Genomic DNA, 18,380 nt, shown 5'->3' with positions numbered 1-18,380 from the left:
GGTGACTTTGGCCTGCTCAGAGGAACCAGGGAACCAAGGAATCAAGGAAACGGAGGCTCAGCCCGTCTTAGCGAAATTAAATCCCTCTGAGAAAAATCGATGTTGGTGAAATTAAGTCACTTGATCTCAGAAGCAACGTGGAATAGCAGTTTTTCATATTTGTTGTGCCGTTTTCTCCCTCTAGGTATCTTACCGTTATTTCCAGTTGTTTGTTGTCGACGTCCTTTTCGGGGAGAACCAGCTTTGGACTTTCGTAGTAGGTGGTTAGCCTCCCCAGGTGGGGACCTGGGAGTTTGTCATAGGTTGAAAAATCAGAAAGTCTTCCTCCAAAGTATTACAGTCTACTTACTGCTGGAGGAGACCTTGCATAGTTTAAAGATGATTCAGGAGGCACGTTAGGAACTTGCCATACTTTCCTGCCATCATGGAGATCAGTTACCACGTTCCTGTGAGTCTGCCAGGAAACTGCAGTGGGGAGCACTGTTGGTCCCTTACAGACCCTGTTGGATGGAGAGATTCTGTTACCAGCAGTCCAGCTAACATGCGAGGGAGAGGGGAAGGGGGGCACCAGGGGGCTGTGGGCAGGGGCCGGGGTATGGCCCTGCAAGCAGGATGGCAAAACGTTTGTGGGCTCCGTTGGGTGTGGTTTGGGGTCAAGGCGATGGAGCAAGTCAGGAACGAACTGGGAGGATGTATTGTCATTTTGATAATGATTGGAATAAAAAAGACTTGCTCTTGGTGAAACACGTACACAGTAAGACGCAAACATGCTGAGCCCCTCCTCCCCTCCTTTCTTTGGACTCTTCCTCCTTCCATCCTACTTCCCACAGGTAAGCTTTGCCCACATTCACCACTCATGGCAAAATGTCGCGTCCTCGGTCTTTTTAAAACATAAATGTGCGATTTGTGGTTTTTCGACGTAATGGATCTTGGATATCTTCCTGTAGCAGAGTGATCTGCTTTGTTTTTAAAATGGCTTTGAGTGTGCAAGTAATACATGAATGTAGGGTCCTTGTACAAATGGAAAGGGCACAATCACAGAGTAGAAGGTGACTGCCGTAACCTGTCCTCTCCCTGCCCTCAGAGGTGATCACTGCTGACAGCTCAGCGATGCGATGTCCTTCCAGATGCTTTCTCCTGTGTGCATGTGTATACCTGTGTAAACTGGGGAGGGGGTTGGCGAGTAAGGAGGGAAGCAGCCACAGAGTGGTATAGATAATTAAAAAAAAAAGACATAAATAGGATCCCTATTGTCCTGAGTCTGTCCATCTGTTTGTTTTTTTAAATTACTTTCTAAAAATTTTCTTATTTTTTAATTTTTTTTTTTATTTTAGAGAGAGAGCACATGAGCAGGGAGAGAGGGGGAGAGAGAGAGAGAGAGAAGGAGAATCCCAAGCAGGCTCCATACTCAACACGGGGCCCAATGTGGGGCTCGACCCCATGACCTGACCCACAATCATGACCTGAGCTACAATCAAGAGGTGGGCGCTGAAGTGACTGAGGCACCCAGGTGCCCTCTCTGCCTCTTAAAAATAATATTTTTAACACTTATTTATTTTTTGAAATACAGAGAGATAGAACATGAGTTGGGGGGGCGGGCAGAGAGAGAGAGGGAGACCCAGAATCTGAAGCAGGCTCCAGGCTCTGAGCTGTCAGCACAGAGCCCAACGAGGGGCTCGAACCCATGAACCACGAGGTCATGACCTGAGCCAAAGTTGGATGCTTAATGGACTGAACCACCCAGGCGCCCCTATCTATCTGTTTTAAATAACTCTTTCCTATTACAATAGTTTTAGATTTGCAGAAGAGCTGCCTTGACAGTTCAGAGTTCCTACCTGCCTCTGTTTCCCCTACATCCATGGTACACAACCACAACTAACATCACTACCTCACTTTTAATTACCTACATCCCATACTTGATTTGGACGTTGCTGGTTTGGGTCCAGTGTTCTCCTTTCCCAGCATCCCACGCAGGATCCTGCGTTACATTGGGTCTTCACGTCTCTGTCCCCTCCTCTGGTCGGTGACCGTTTCTCAGACTTTCCTACTCCTTGGTGGCTGTGCCCGTTTTGAGGAGCACTCTGGTCAGGTTTATGTAGAGTGTCCCTCAATTTGGGTTTGTCTGATGGTTTTCCTATGGTTGGACCCGGATCCTGGGTTTGGGGCAGGAAGACCCAGAGGTCGAATGCCCTTGTGTCACAACTCATCCAGGGAGCACCCTGCCAGTGACACTTATCCTCACCCAGCCAATGTGGTGTTCACCGGGCTTCTCTTCTCTAAGGGCTTTTAAAAATCATCTATATGTTGATACTCTGTTCTTTTCAGTCGTGCTGTATTAATCACTGTAAGGAGGCCTTGTAGCTTCTCTGAAAGATGGACGTTTAGGTTGTTTCCTAGTTTTTGATTTTATACGTACGATTCTAGGGAATACTTTTTGTCTGTCTTCCCCAACTGTGTGAGGGTTGGGTCCCCAGGAGCTAGTGACTGGGTCTCTGGTTTCAGAGACCCAGTTGAACATTGGGGTCGATGTTGCCCTCCAAACATGGCTGTAAATGTGCTGTTCACATTGTCCTGTGTCTACTCAAGCTTGGTGGTATTAGATTTGTAAATTTTTTGCTAATCTGATAAACTAAAAGTGTTCTAGTTCACATTTTTCCAGTCATGAGAAGCGTGTTTATGATGCCCTGGAAACCTTGATGAAGATGAGCGCAAGAATGCGACTCTCCAGTAACATTGGATAAAACATCTGTTTAGCACTAAGCTCTGCTAGAAATATAAACATAATAGGGATCTCCTCTCAAAGAATCAGAGCCTTCCTTCAAAATCTTCCCTGCCCCCTGCGGCATCTACCTAAGATATTCTCCTTGGTCATGGGCCCCAGTATTTAAATATGAAAAGCACTCAGTGTTACTCTGAGTTTGTTGTTTTCCTTCAACAGTGAGAGCTGCTGCCTTGATGGTGTGGGGAGATGGTGGGGAAGGGAGAAACACATCTTGCTCTGGAGCACTAGCGGATGCAGGGGGAGGTAGGCCTGGTGGGATGCGGGCGTGAGCGAGCCACCTGAGAACCCACAGCCCTTCATCTCCAGGGCCATTGCATTGCATTTTGCCAGGGCTTTGGCTCATGTCCCCTTTGCCAAGGCACTGGCCTCCATAGCGAGCATGGAGGGGCACACAGAGCATGTGCAGACCCACTCCCCAACCTCCGGCCCTGTTGCTGCATCCGTGTGAACACCCTGTTCTTCACACCCCTTGATCGACTACCCACCAGCAGTGCTGTGACTGGGAGACCCCTAAGGCTGGGTCCAGGATGAGCAGAGCAGACGGCAGGCAGAGAGGTGGTGTTGGCCGTGGGCAGGTGAGCATTAACCCGGCGTGTAAGTGGTGTCGCCTGCATGTGGGGGGGGGGGGGGGGGACAGGATTTATTACCTTATTGTGGAGACTTGAGGCTTTTTGTTTAGACTTTTTCTCCCCCTTCGCAAACAGCTCTGTTTGAATCCCGTACTTTGGGCGTGTTTCCTCGGCAGATCCCTGGGAAAGCTGGTCCATGGAGCTCCTGAGCACGGCTTAGGAGCCCCTGTCCCCAGCTGCGGGACACGGAGGGTGCTGCAGACTCGATCCTCGGGTCTCTGTGGCCGGCTGCTTCCCCAGCACTGACAACAGAGGCCAGTCTTGTCAGAGTGCCACTGAGCTGGGCCGGCTCTGCCTCGCAGGGGTTTGTTTGTTCCCTGACAGAAGGATCATCTGTCTTCTGTGTTTGCCTGCTGTCTAGGGTAGAAGTCTTCAAGGCCTCACCCTGTGTTACCCTAAAGAGGGAAAGCGCCGAGGTGGGGTGCCTCCATCGCACCTGTCTTTGCTCTGGGCACCTTGGAGACGTGCCTGTTAATCCGGTACCAAGGAGCACTGGATGCTGCACTTTTACGTACCCAGGCTTTATTAGTATAATTGTTCTTGTCTCCACGGAGGTACCATGTTATCACAGTACGTGCTGGGGTGCCAGGGGGCAGGGAAATCGAATTGGAGGAGTATCAGAGTATCAGAGGGGCGATACTCCCACTGCCTCTTTTGTTCACGGGTGCCCATTCCAGGCCAGTGTCGTTCATCCTCTATGACAGTCCCTCAGGAGGGCACGTGTGTCACCCCTTCGCTAATGAGAATCAGCCACGGCAGGTTCCGGTGCCCTGGTCGTACCGCTCTGGAGCTTCGGGAGCACCTGCCACCTTCCTGGAGTGAGGGGAGACGGCAGCATGGCTGTGCCCCCTTGCCGTGGGACTTCCACCTGCGGTGCCCCGGCCCCGGCACCCCTGAGCCCACTTGAATGGAAGGCCCGGGTGAGACGGGGTGCAGATGCTGGTAGCCACGTTCCATCCCTCACATCTCACTAAGTGGTTTGCTTTAAAGGCAAGAGTTGCTCGTGCTCGTCCAAGTTGAGAGTACATTGTTCTCAATCTGAACTGGTGAAGAAAAAAAAAGCTTCTCAATTGCTGTGGAAGAACATAGAGATTTTTCCGTTGGGCTGGTAACTCTCTTAACATTAGGGCATCTTTGTGTGATCTGAATTTCAGCATCAAATAAAGAATGTCTGTGGTAAGGTTGAGGGGGGCCGACTTCCCTATGACTTGCGGAGGGAAGTTTGACCTGTTTCTAAGTAGAATTGTTACAAAGAGCGATGTGTGGAAGGAGAGCTATTTGAGAGTTGAGATAAAGGTGGGTTTGTGATTTCGTGGGAACACGGGGAGCGATGAGGGGCACTTGTCTGATGGGGTCGAAATCTCGAGTTCCTGATTGGTGAGCTCTGTCTCCATCTGCCAAGGAAAACATCACCTGCACAGGAAGAGTTCTTGTAGTTGGGTGAGACTGTGTTTCTTGTCTGTCCCCCCGCCCCCACCATGGTGTGTGAACAACAACAAAAAGAATTTGACGTTCTGCAGTGGAGTTAGCTTACGGTGACGGTATATGCTTTTTCGATGGAACATGCGGTCAGAAATGAGAAGTTAACCCCCTCAATGTCTTGTCCCTTTACATATGGGTGGAGATACCTGTAGGGCTCTTTATAGGTTTTCTTTCGTTCTTTCTTTCTTTCTTTCTTTCTTTCTTTCTTTCTTTCTTTCTTTCTTTCTTTCTTTCTTTCTTTCAGGGGTCAGGGCTCTTTGGGCTTGGCACAAGTGTCTGCTTACCCTGAGAGCCCTTAAGGAAGTGCCCACAATGGTCAGATGGCACCTGGGGTATACCGTGTGTTGGAGAGCCCCTCTCCCACACATAAGCACCTGGCTGTAGCATCCTTGCTGCCTGGCCGTACATCGGAAGAGGAATTTTCTGCTCCAGGTTGGTGGGAGGAAATTCAGATTTAAGCCCCAGCTCTGCCCCCCCCCCCCATAACAGAGTGATCCCAGTGGGTCATTTTGTTGTTTAGTCATTGTGTCCTCAGCTGTAAACAGGGTGAATAACACACCCACAGAGTTATCAGCAGTAAATGCAATCAGGCTTGTGAGGTGCTCACAGAAATCTTTATTACCTCCTTAGGCAGCCCTGCCTGACTTCAAGTAAATCCTACTTCGTGTTCTCAGATGCAGCCTGAATCTTCCCCTCTGTGCTGGTCCGACTTCTGTGTTCCCATCCCCCGTGAGAGGGATTTCTGGTCCTTGCCCCTCCCGGGCTGTCACATGGATGTCCTCCCATTTAGTCTCATCTCTTTTAAACGGTGGAAACAGAAACCCAGTTTGAGGGGGCTCTCCTCTGGCCCCTTACTGTACTCACTCTCCCCTAATACGGTCTAAGACCACCTGACTTTTTTTTTTTTTTGGCAGCCACAACACCCCATCATCACATGCAGAAATTATATCCAATTAAATCTCCTAAGTCTTTTTCACACCTCCTACATTTGTGCATTTCTTTTTTTTGCACCCAAGTGTCCAAATAACATTATTTCCTCTCGATTGCAATTCCAATCTGTTGATCTTTTTAGCTCTTGACTCTGTTATCCAATGTATTTGCCATCTCCCCTGGAAACTTGGCATCCTTGAATTGGATAAACATTTGATCTGTGCTGTCGTTCAAGTAATTGATAAAAATGTTGAAACATACAGGACTCAGAAAGAGCCCTGTGGCCTTCCACCAGAGACCTTCCTTGGGCCATTCATTAATCAGCACATTGGAGGGTGAACTGCACATTCACCCAGCTGTTCAAATGTAGCTCAGCAAGGATATGATGAGATTTTAACAAGGCACTGTAGATAAAGTCTAGTGTCCCCACAATCTACCAATTAAAAAAATCCTCATGCTAAGAAGAAGAAAAATCCCCAAATCCCAGTCATTGTGGCGTGTGATGGTTTAAGGCTTATGACCCATGGCTTCACTCTGCTGCAGTACGTTTCTTTTATTCTGCCTTTGGTTGATAATACTGCTGGAGTGGAGCGGGGAGTGTTACGACCGGGTCACCTGGGTTTCGGGCTGTTATCTGCAGCAGAGTGGGATTGAGTGAAAGATGTTCGACTGATCTTTTTGGGGAGCCAGGGTCTTGAAGGGTACTGGTTTAGGACACCCTCTCCTGCCGGGACACCGAGCGTGGCTTCCACGGGCCGCTGTCCAGGCTGGTGGGTGGACACCCCCATGGGGTAGATGAAGAAATCCCCACTGCAGAGGGTACCTGGTCTTGGTAAAAAGTGCAGCATGCCTCAGTGAAGGAGTCAGGGATGTGTCGGCCTCCAGATGCTTGGCTAAGCACAGAGTGGAAAAAATACCTCTCTGGAGGTGTTAGAGCAGAATAATAAACACAGATGTGATAGAAGGTACAAAGGCCTTTGCAGGAGTGGGCGTGAAGGCCTAAGGGATGGCAGGAGATTGTGTATGGGGGTGGGGAGGACAGGACAGGCTGGAGTGTGATTCTCCTTCTCAGGCTTACTCCGCCACATTGTCCGAAGGCCAGAGCTGCGTGGAGCTACAGATGTACCCGGCTGTAAGACGTGAACTGCCACAGGCAAAGTTAGAAAACTGATGCAATGGAGTGAGCATTCTGCCGATGGGTCCTAGCAGATAGGGAGGGTCAGCCACGGGCTCCGTGGCAGAGGGCGGTGGCTTGTTTCTGCCCACTCCCTAGAGAGGTGCGTGCAGGCAGGCGCCTGTCGATGGGACCACTTACACCTGCCTCGGATGCTCAGCGCCCATTTCCCCGGGGAGTCTGCACCTGACTCTTCCTGAGGCCCCGCTGTTTGTGCCCCAAGGTCTCTGGCTGTGCTGAGTTCAGCCCCACAGCCATGCCTGGCCTGGGCCATCATTCTCAGTGCCCAGCCCATCTCTGAGCCTGTTTTCCTGCCTGCTGGGCTCTTTGTGGTCCTTGCTGCTGGATGGGCTATATGGCCTGCCTTTAGCTGTCCTTTTTACACCTCTGTGACCCACATGAGGGGCAGAATAAAATGCAGTGAACGTTTATACTTAAAAAATTGTGGCAAAATACACTTAACATAAAATTTGGCGTCTTAGCCATGCTTAAGTGTACCGTCACGTTAAGTACATTCACATCGTTGTACAGCTCACCTCAGGAACTCTCTTCATCTTGAAACCATGAAACCCCGCACCCACTAAACTACCCCTCCCCATGCCCCTTCCCCCTGCCCTGCAAGCACCATTCTGCTCTCTGTCTCTGTGAATTTGACTACTGTGTGTAGTGGAATTGCACAGTATTTGTACCTTTGTGACTGGCTAATTTCACTCAGCCGAATGTCCTCAAGGTTCATCCCCATGCAGCCTGTGTCAGAATTACCTTCCTTTTTTTTTTTTTTTTTAATGCTTATTTATTTTTGAGAGAGAGAGAGAGAGAGGGAGGGAGGGAGGGAGAGGGAAAGACAGCAAGTGGGGGAGGGCCAGAGAGAGAGGGAGATGCAGAATCTGAAGCAGGCTCCAGGCTCGGAGCTGTCAGCACAGAGCCCGATGTAGGGCTCAAACCCACAGACTGTGAGATCATGACCTGAGCTGAAGTAGGACGCTTAACTGACTGAGCCACCCAGGCACCCCGTCCGTGGCCTTCCTGTTGCTTTGAGAGTTCTGAGGTGACACATCCGGCTGGGGTTTTCTTCTTGGCTTCTTTAGTGCCTTCTGTTCCAGGCCTTTCTTTGCCCTTCTCTGGCATGCCTTGCCTCTTCCTGCTTTCCTTCAGACCTCTCCCTCCCTTTCTTCTCACCTGCTTAAATCCCTGCCACCCCAGCTCCAGGAGGTCCGTGCTGCCATCAGCAGCCCCTGCTGTGTGTGGCCCTCAGTTAGGCTCGTTTGTCCCAGGATGACTGTCTGGGCATTGGAGACCCAGCATCCTCTCATGTTTTGTGTGATGGCTCTTTGTAGTAGGTGTGAGCTGACTCCGTGGGTGTCCAGCAGGGGCATCTGTCTGAGCGCATCAACCCCACAGTGCCCTTTGTTAGGGCGGCCGTGGGTGAGCCTGGGAGCCTGCCCTGGAGAACTTGGACTGGGACGGTTTTAGGGCTCAGTGGGACCGGCCGCTCCACGAAGGCAGGAATGTGTCGATTCTGTTCACCGCTGACTTCTGGGTACCTGGAACGTTACGTATTAGCACACGGTAGGCATCTTATTAGTATTTGTTGGAAGAAAAAATAAACTTAGTCCCAAACCTGATGAAGTGGCTGACCTCAGGCCAAGTGGCAGGTGGTCCCTTCCCCTCTGACAAAGCCCCCAAATCAGGTGAAAAGCCTCAACAGTTGAAGAGACTGACCTTCAGCACCATATCCATGAGGAAGTGCACCACGGCACAGAGGGAGCTGTTGAGGGGGGTTTGTACACCCATAATCAGCTTGCCGAGATAACTGCCTAATTGAAACAGTACAGGTCACTTGAGGTAACTGGAACATTGGAAAATATTTTTGAAATGAGGATGTGAACTGGAGTGATGTAACACGTTCTATAAAAGCCCGTGAGATAGGATGGGGGCCACAGGGCCGACTTTTATTTGGAAGGTTAGCCTGGTTCTGAGCAGAAAATCCAAAGTCAAGAGAGAAGGGAAAAGGAGGCAGAAGGAGCACATATTTTCCAGGTCAGGCTGCAGCTCCTGTGTTGAGGAGGCTGCCCCAGGGAGGTCGGGCAGTGAAGCCTGATGCGTATCCCCCAAGGTCCCATGAGCGGTTGAGTGGGGGGTAGTGGGTGGGCATACCCAAGGGAGTCTAGTCCTTGGGTGCCGCTTCATCAAAAAGGCAACCAGCCATTGGGACTGGGAATAGTTACAGACGATTTGGGCTCTTACAAAGGTGCTTTTAAAATATAGGGACTTGGAGTGCCTGGGTGGCTCAGTTGGTTAAGTGTTTGACTTCGGCTTGGGTCATGATCTCATGGTTCGTGGGTTTGAGCCCCGCATGGGGCTCTGTGCTGACAGCTCAGAGCCCGGAGCCTGCTTCAGATTCTCTGTCTCCCTCTCTCTCTGTCTCTCCCCCACCTTGTGCATACACACCATCTCTCTCTCTCTCTCTCTCTCTCTCTCTCTCTCAAAAATAAATAAACATTAAAATATCTCTATATCTATATATATCTATGTCTATAGAGATAGATATAGATAGACCTATCTATATCTATCTCTATATAGATATCTCTAGATCTATCTATAGAGATCTATCTCTATATAGATCTAGAGATCTCGAGATAGAGGTAGGTATAGATATCTATATCTAGATCTAGATACAGATATCTAGATCTAGATCTAGATATAGATATCTATATCTACCTCTATATCTAGATCTAGATATCTATATAGATATAGATATCAAGATATAGATATGGATAGATATCTATAGAGATAGAGATATTTTAATGTTTATTTATCTCTATATAGATATCTTTATATCTATATCTATAGAGATATCTATAAAATATCTATCTCTATCTCTATAGAGATAGAGATAGATAGATCTAGAGATAGCTATATAGAGATAGAGCTAGATAGATATAGATATAGCTATATAGAGATAGATATTTAGAGATAGAGATAGATATTTTAATGTTTATCTCTATATAGATATCTCTATATCTATAGAGATATCTACATATGAATATATGTGAATATCTATAGAGATATGTGAATATCTATAGAGATAGATACAGAGATAGATAGATAGATAGATAGATAGATATAGGGGCACTGGGTGGTTCAGTCAGTTAAGTGTCCGACTTTGGCTCAGGTCATGATCTCACGGTCTGTGAGTTCGAGCCCCGTGTTGGCGCTCTTCTGACAGCTCAGAGCCTGGAGCCTGCTTCTGATTCTGTGTCTCCCTCTCTCTCTGCCCTCCCTTGCTCATGCTCTGTCTCTGTCTCTCTCAAAAATAAGCATAAAATAATTGAAAAAAATATATATATATGGACTTGGGGGCACCAGGGTGGCTCAGTTGGTTAATTGTGACTTCAGCTCAGGTCATAATCTCATGGTTTATGAGTTTGAGCCCCATATTGGGTTCTGTGCTAACAGTGCAGAGCCTGCTTGGGATTCTCTCTTCCTTGCTCTCTCTGCCCCTCCCCCACTTGTCTTTTCTCTCTCTCTCGCTCTCTCTCACTCAAATAAATAAAATTTTTTTTTAAAGTTTTAAAATATAAGGACTTGGAATATTGGACTTTTGATATTTTCAGATTAGAAAAGAGTTTGGAGTCACCATCAAGGCAGCAAAGTTGTTCTCATGAAGACCCAGGAAAATAGGTGTTGTTCCTCTGTTCGAGCAAATACAGCTTTCTGCACCAGCCTGTGTGGCTCCAGATGCTTTATGTGATGGGGACACTGGGGCTTATGTTCCCTCCAATCTTTGAAGTACTTCCCAGTGAAGTTTCCATTTCTTCATCAGAGAGGCAGGATGTAAACATCTCAGCCCGCTTTGTGAATTCTTTGCCCAGCGCACTCTGTTAATGTTCAGAGCCTTCAGGGCTATGTCTTATGTGTGAATGGGTTTTTAGATTATGTTTATATGTATGACAGAGATGGCTCTTCTGTGGGGCAGTGGAGGACAATTTGCATGTTGAAAATTACACTTAATTTTTAATTTCTGTTCCGAAAGCCACCTGCGCGATGCAATCCCTTACATTCTTGTGATTGTGGGTAGTTATTGAATGTGTCAGGTTGTGAGGACTGCTTGCCGTGTGTAAGATATCAATGTACATATACAGTGTAAACACATTCTCTTTGAGGCATGAAGATAAAAAGGCTTAACATGAATTGTGTCTGTTTACACTTACACAGAAAATTCTACTATAACAAACTTTGGAGTATCCACAGTGTTTATTATCATAACATTGTTTCTCCTCCCCCACCCCACCTCCCTTTCTGGTTTTTTGGTTCGTTGAAGTCTGGGAGGGAGTGGGTGGAAAGAGACCCATGCCACCCCTTTCCTGAGCACATGGAGGGTGTGCTGAGACAAGCCAGAGTAGGCGCTGCAGATTCAGCAGCCGCGGGTGGACCGTGAGGTGCTAAGGACACTCTGTCTCCACCTGATTTTCCTTCTGCTTTGCTGTGCTTCGTGCAGTTTCTATGGGTTGCTTGGGGATTTTCTGGTAGAGTGAAGATCAAATTAAGAAATGCAGGTGCACAAGTTTTACGTGTGCCACATTGCATGTGTGAGTGGGTGGGGAGGGTAGTGACGCACGAGGGGGGTTACAGGATTACTTTCTAGGGCAGTGGTTCTCGCAGGGTGGTGCCCAGGCCAGCAGGCTCAGCACCACTGGGCACTTATTAGACATGCAAATTCTTGGGTCCCTGTGTCTGTGTGTTAACAAGCCCACCAGGTGGTTGTGATGAACGCTCAGGGTTTTGAAGGCTGTTCTTACCTGCAAAACCAAGTTGACCTCGTAACGGCTCATCTCAGACTGCTTTCTAGCTTCTGTCCTGCAGTTGCTTTTGTTTCTCTGTCCACAGGCTCTACTCCTGGGGGTTCCCAGGCACCTCCATGTGTGTGCACCCCCCTCTGACTGGTGCCCTGGCCCCCTGCCTTTCCTGGCAAGACCCTGCTCATTCTTCAGACCATCTTCAGGGATCCCCTCCTCGGAGATGGCTTCCAGACCTCCCCAGAGGTGGGGAGTCATGGGTCCCCTTCTTTGTGGTCCTGCAGCCCTGTTCACTGACCTATTAAAAGTTTTAGTTCATTTAACTTGCCACTGGCTGGAGAGGTGGTTGTTCGGCCCCTTTGTACAAAATTCAGTTAGACATGAATGCCCTCCTAGCCTCTTGACATCAGTGTGACTTTCACAGAGTCTAGAGATTTTTTTTTTTAAGTTTATTTATTTATTTTGAGAGAGACAGAGAGCAAGGGAGGGGCAGAGAGAGGGGGTAAGAGAAAGAATCCCAAGCAGGCTCCGCACTGTCAGCACAGAACCTGATGTGGGGCTTGAACCCACAAACCCTGAGATCATGACCTGAGCTGAAATCAAGAGTCAGATACTTAACTGACTGAGCCACCCAGGTGCCTCTAGAGTTCTTATAGTACTAAGTTATTGATTCCAAAGAACCCATTTTAAGGGACATAAAGAACTTGTATAGGGGGCCACTGTCTGAAAAGAAAAAAAAAAGGGGGGGGGTTGTTATGTTGGGCTTTTACCACCAGAACCAGACATGACAGCTGGTTGACGACCATTTTACTCATTATCTGCCTGTGGACCTGTAGTAAAATGAGGCTAATTATGCTTCCCAATGTCTTTTATTTCCAATCCTGCAAGCTAAGACTGCCCCATATTTTTAAAGAAGAGTTGATCAGAGTTGAAAACATTTTAATTAGGTAACTACCTCTGATCATCTTTAATGGAATTGGTGTCAGAAGGCTAATCAACAGATTTGTTCATTTTCCCCTTTGTTGTTCATATTTAGATTGGGGCAACAAAACGGGGGCGTGTGTATGTTTTTTTATTCATGTTTATTTATGTAGTAACATGGCCTAAAGCCCCTTGCCAGCCACAGGAACATGAAAGCCCTATCTGATCTTTATGACCTCTTCCTTCGGGTAGGTATGAACAGCCCATTTTGCAGGTGAAGAAAATGAGGCTGAGGAAGGGTATGTGCCCCCTTGAGGGTAGGAGCCGGTAAATGGAACTTGGGACTCAGACCTAAGTCATCCCATTTTTCTTTTTCTAGGACACAAGATTGTGTTTCGCATAGAGCATGCCAAAGCGGTCATTGATTTCCTCCTCTCTTTCACATACTTAGATTCATAGCTTTTTTTTTGGGGGGGGGGGGTTTCTCAGGCAGATGCTTTTTATTAACCCTTCTTATATTAGCAGTTCTTAGGGATTTGTTTCCCGAATATGTATCGTTTGTTTATGTTGTTCCCTTAGGTCCCTAGAGCAGAAATTCTACCCTTTGATGTTTTAAAAATACATAGGAAATTTTGGGGGAGCAGTATTCTTTCAACTAAAAGACTTAATTTAAAATTTTAGTTTGGGGGAAGTGATTTCTACCCCCCCAGGTCCTCGCCTGCCTGTCTGCTTGCCTGCCTCCCTCCAAAGGGTCCTGGCCTGGGGTACCAGACCACCCCTGCCTCTCCCCTCCTCATCCCTTCCCGTGCCCTCTGCTCCTGCCTTGGCGGTCTGTTCATGCTGCCCCTACCTTCCACAGTGTTCTTTCCCTCTGCTTCCTGTTTGCTTTCACTTCCATAAGCTTTGATTATTCTTTATGGGGCCAGCCTGAGAGCTCACATTCCAATGCCTTTCGTAAAGTCGAGTTGTTTTTTTGTGTTTTTTTTGTGTTTTTTTTGTGTGTGTGTTTTTTTGATATCTGCTGCTTTGAAAAGGGAGAAACGGTGTTTTGCAATTTCCTTTTAATCATCAGTGAGTAGTAGCAAGGGTGTGTCTGTCTCTCCTTAGTGTGCTGTGTGGAATATTGACTCCCTTAATGCTTGTATTATTTCACGGCCCCAATGAAGTATGCTGCATTCTCTTTTCCTGTTTGTGGCTTGTGCCTTCTGGACACTGTGTTATCATTCCTGGCCCAGCTGGGTTTTCCTTTTTCTGTTCCTATCACAAAATACCCCAAAGGCGAACAGTGTCGCTCCTGGAATCCAAAACACCCAGTAGCTGGGTCCTGCCTCGCACTTTGTGGCTTGGGCTTGTCTTCTCTTCAGGAATAAGTGGTTAGTTTCTTCCTTGTTTTTTTCCCCCCTTTTCTTTTCTTCTATAAATGGGGGAAAAGTGTCCAGTGTGGAAACAGTTCTTTCATTTGAAGAATCTGTCCATATCAGCTCTGTATCATGGCTCATTAACTGAGTGGTCTACACGGCAAAGCCGATTCTTTCCCAGTGTCTTTGATCGCAGTATAAACTTTTGGCAGACTTTGGTTATGAGGCTTCATGCTCTTTCACTGGGTCCCGAGCTTTCTGGTCTGCAGGAAATGATAGCAAACTAATTGCTGCCTAACACCTTATAATAGGATCAGACACATGCTGAATGCAAAACCAGACCGCATCCAAGTACTCCTCTCTAAAAACTTCTGTTTATCATTTCAGAGTAAACTAATACGCTTAGTTTATAATGGCATAGAAGGAATGTAAAATTTTAGGCGGGCCTAGGAAAAAATGAATAGTTCAAAAGCAAAGAAGACTTGCGTATTGAGTCACTGACCTGAAACTATCATTGGGTGACATTTCTTGATTTTGAGAGAATTCTAGTGGCACCTATCTGATAGATGCTTTGTTCTCCCCATCCCACCTTAGGCTCACCTTGGCCCCCAGCCAGGCAGCACATCTTTACGAAGCTGCTGGATGTCAGACGTGTACGTTATGCTGGATGTTAGGCATGGGAGACAGGCAGAAAACTGTACAGAGCCTCTCATTTCCATGAGGGTAATAGACAGTGATCACTCAGCTAAATACATCCTTTCAGGGCCTGACACTTTTCAGACATGAAAAGTGCTGTAAAAATAGTGAAATAGGGAAATGAGGTGGGGGGAGAGAGTTGGGGGGGGATTCTCAAAGCTAGGGTGTTGGGGCAAAGCTCTGATGAGATGACAGGACGAGAGTGGAGGGCTGTCCATGTGACAGGGGACACACTTCAGACAGGGGATAAGGAAGGAAGGCGCTTGGCAGCTATAGTGTGCTAAGCAAGAACATACTGGCAGCTGAGATAGAAGTAGACAGGGACAGAGACGGGATGGTGGGGAAGGTGTAGATGAGGCTGGAGATGACAGTGGCTCAGACCAGGGCTAGAGCAGTGGAGACGGACAGATGTAGTGAAATCCATTCATTCTACGTGTGAATTAATGGTGTGCCCACCATACATCAAGGACTGCTTCAGGCACTGGGGGTGTCGTGGTGGGTGAAATAGAAAATAATCTTCTGTCCTCCTGGAGCTGACACTAGTGGGACAGATCAGTGGGGGAGACCCTGGGATGAGAAGAAGGCCAGAGGAGGGCAGACATGCCCTGGGTGGGGTGGGGGTGGGGGGAGGGGAGTGAATGGGGCCATTGAGAAACAGTGTACAGAAGAGGTGGGGTGTAATGGTGGGAAGAACATCCCAGCTTCCCACAGGCTTGGAAGCTGGAGCCAAGAGGACTGTTGTTTTTTGTTTGTTTGTTTTGTTTTTTCAGCTTTTTTTTTGAGATATTATTGACATTAATACACATCAGTTTAAGGGCACAGTGTACTGATTGGATACGTGTATGTATTACAGAATGATTACCATGATAAAGTTAGTTAACACCTCCACATCCTCTTACATAAGTATAATTTGTGTGTACAGTGTGTGTGTGTGTCTAGATAACATTTACGATCTACTCCCCTAACAACTTCCAGGAATACAGTGTTGTCAGTTCCAGTCACCGAGCTGTGCCTTAGCTCCCCAGGTCTTCTTTATCTTAGAGCGAGGACTTTGTACCGTTTGACCAACACCTCCCCACTTCCCCCAACTCCCAGCCCCTGACACCGACCATTCTAACTCCGTTTCTGTGAATTTGACTTTTTTTAAGATTCTGTGTATATGTGAGAACACAAAACGTTTGTCTCTCCGTCTGACATGGCAGTTAGCATAATGCCCAAGAGGATGGGATCTGTACAGTGTAAAGGGAGAGAGAGGAATCAGGAATGAGCCCTTGATTTTGGACACGAGCAATTCAGAAAACGGGGTGTCACTGACCCAGATAGGAGAGTGCAGGAGGCAGATTTTGTCGGAGGAAGGGAATGTGTTATCGGACACCTAAATGGAGATGTTGAGTAGGCAGATGGACATGCGACTCTGGAGCTGCCACTGGCAAGCATTTGACAATCATCTAGTGTATGGGTGGCACAGGAAGCCAGCTGTCCATGTGAGAGGACAGAGAGGGGGGAGGCTGAGGCCAGAGGCCAGCATTTAGAGGTGAGGTAGGACCTGAGGGTGGTGAGCGGGTGTGTGGAGTCAGAGAGGCCTCAAGAAGGAGGCAATGTCAGATAACTGGAAGGATCAAGTAAGAATAGGACAGGGAATTGTTATTGGCTTTGATAATGTCATCAGGGGCTTTGCAAAGAGTTGTTTGGTACCATGACTGGGACAGAAGTTTAGCTGGAGGAGTTTGGGGGTAACCAGTTGGTGAGAATACTAGGAGCTGGGACTATCCAGAAACCACGCGTCAAGCTTTGCTGTGAAGGGGCCAGCATCTTACATACGTCACCTGTGCAAAGGGGTGATGATATTACGGAGTGTGAAGTACTATTGAGAGCATCACGTGAGATGAGACAGAATGAAACAAAGCTTCCCTCACAGCCTTTTTCCAGCATGGGATGTTCTCAGGGCCCTGGTTTCTCCCATCTTCTTCTTTGTTGTAGAGGCTTCCTTTGCTCATCAGCAAAAGAGGGGAAGTGGACCAAATGAGGTTTCAGGTTGTAGGTTCTCAAGCTTTGACTGCTTCTCTGCTCTTGGGTCCCCTGGACCCCACCCCCTGACTGCCATTCTCTGTCCAGTTCCTGTCTATGGTTCTGTCCCCCGCTGGACTGGTCTTCCCTTTTCCCTCAGCTGCTCCACTTTGATTCTGTCTTGCACTTGACCACAGATTAATCCTCCAAAAAAAGGTCTCCCTTGGGCTTCTCTCCCACTCGAGAGTCTTGAGAGGGGCCTCATTCCTGAGATGAAAGTTTCCATCCCCATGTGTGACCTTTTGTGACTTGGACTCTACCAAACTCGTTTATTCTCTACATCCCTGGCCATCAGTGTTGCTGTCCCTTGAGTGTATATGCTTTCCCTTTTCTCTGGCCTCTGGAATGTTAATACCCAGTTTTAAGTCCTACCCATCCTCTAGGAGTCAGGGCATGCAAGGGCTTTCCTCAGCCCTGCCACAGAAAGGGCCTCCTCTCTGTGGGTAGCTCCAAGGCTGTCTGTCCTGCCCAGTTCGGTTCACATCTAGAGTGGACTTGTACTCTACACACCACTGACCAGCTTCTGCCACATACGACAGTTGTTTGTCGTGGGTCTTAGCTCTTGGCATTCGCCGTGAGCCTCTTCAGAGGGCAGGTACCACTTCTTTGCACTTCCTACAGCATCATATGTGTTGAGTGCTCCAAAAACTAATGAATTACACCAGTCAGAAAACTTGACTCTATCTGAGAAGCTTTAATGGAAGGTTTGTGATTATTAAAGCCTAAGAAAGGGTACTAACCAAGGTGTGTGTGTGTGTGTGTGTGTGTGTGTGTATGTGTTTAGAATTTTAAAAATAAAAGTTTCCAATATCAAGCCTGTTCTATCAAAAGCATTTCAAATCTGCAGATGCCTTGGTCCAGCAATTCTGCTTCTAGGGACTTATCTCAAGAAAAGAGTCTTGGATCTCTGCCGAGAATGTTCCCTGGAATGTTCCTTATGATGAGAAAAATTGGAGATAACCTAAATATCCAACAATACGGGATTGGTTTTTTAAAAAATAAAAGAACTCATGGTGCATATTCACAGCCTAGAATCAGTATCTCCTTAAAGTGATAACGTAGAAGGACATTTATTGATTTGGTGAAATGTTCATATTAAGTGAATGAAGTGTATTTGAAAACGTGATATTATTGCCTGATTTCCTTTACCTTAATCAAATTCCTTACAGAGAGAGGATCACTGGCATAGGAACTGTTAACAGTGATTATCTTTGGACGTTGAGACATGGATGAGTTTTACTGTCTTTTGGCTATTCTGTTGCCTAACCTTCCTATGGGAAGCCTGCTTTCTTGATTCTTGATTCATAAAATATTAGAGTTGGGATTGCATATCCCTTTTATTCATAGAAACCGTGCATTCTTACCTTTCTGTTAAATTAGCCTTTGTATCTACATTCACGCAGTATTAGGGAAGAACACAAGGCCACCTGGCCCGCATCAGATGGTAGCAAGAAATGTGGGAATGTGCTTCTTTGTGTCCCTACTTTCTAGGTCAGGGTGACTGTTCTCCAATATCAACTGCTGCTTGGTGTCCTTGAGGCT

General features: G+C 47.3%; 1 protein-coding gene across 1 annotated transcript in view; it reads left to right on the top strand.

Moving 5' to 3' along the window:
* Positions 1–18,380, top strand: part of IGF1R (insulin like growth factor 1 receptor) — a 300,234-nt gene that overhangs the window by 34,193 nt on the left and 247,661 nt on the right. The gene's annotated exons all lie outside the window — the stretch shown is intronic.

The sequence above is a fragment of the Panthera pardus genome, unplaced genomic scaffold (genome assembly GCF_024362965.1).
Source record: "Panthera pardus isolate Hobbes unplaced genomic scaffold, ASM2436296v1 HiC_scaffold_24, whole genome shotgun sequence".
Taxonomy (NCBI): domain Eukaryota; kingdom Metazoa; phylum Chordata; class Mammalia; order Carnivora; family Felidae; genus Panthera; species Panthera pardus.
This window is presented reverse-complemented; position numbering and strand designations above follow the sequence as displayed.